The sequence below is a fragment of the Propithecus coquereli genome, unplaced genomic scaffold (assembly GCF_000956105.1).
Source record: "Propithecus coquereli isolate 6110/MARCELLA unplaced genomic scaffold, Pcoq_1.0 Scaffold193, whole genome shotgun sequence".
Classification (NCBI taxonomy): domain Eukaryota; kingdom Metazoa; phylum Chordata; class Mammalia; order Primates; family Indriidae; genus Propithecus; species Propithecus coquereli.
In genome coordinates this window covers 3,628,430-3,629,024 of record NW_012144190.1, presented here as the reverse complement: position 1 = coordinate 3,629,024, position 595 = coordinate 3,628,430, and positions in this window count along the sequence as shown.

Sequence of the window (595 nt, the reverse complement as noted above, 5' to 3'; positions counted from 1 at the left end):
CACAATTGCAAAGATGTGGAAACAACCCAAGTGTGCATCAATACATGAGTGGATTAGTAAAATGTGGTATATGTATACCATGGAGTACTATTCAGTTTAAGAAACAATGGTGATATAGCACCTCTTGTATACTCCTGGATAGAGCTGAAATGCATTCTACTAAGTGAAGTATCCCAAGAATAGAAAAACAAGCACCACATGTACTCACCATCAAATTGGTATTAACTGATCAACACATAAATGCACATATAAGAATAAGATCTATTACATGTCGGGCAGGGGAGAGGGGAGAGGAGAGAGGAGGGGACAGGTATATGCATACACAAAGAGTGCGATGCACACCATATGAGGGATGGACGCACTTGAAACTCGGACTTGGGGGTGAGGGGGGACAAGGGCAACATGTGTAACCTAAACATCTGTACCCCCATAATATCCTGAAATAAAAAAAAGAAACAATGGTGATATAGCACCTCTTGTATTCTCCTGGAAAGTACTGAAACACATTCTACTAAGTGAGGTATCCCAAGAATGGAAAAACAAGCACCACATGTACTCACCATCAAATTGGTATTAACTGATCAACACTTAAGTG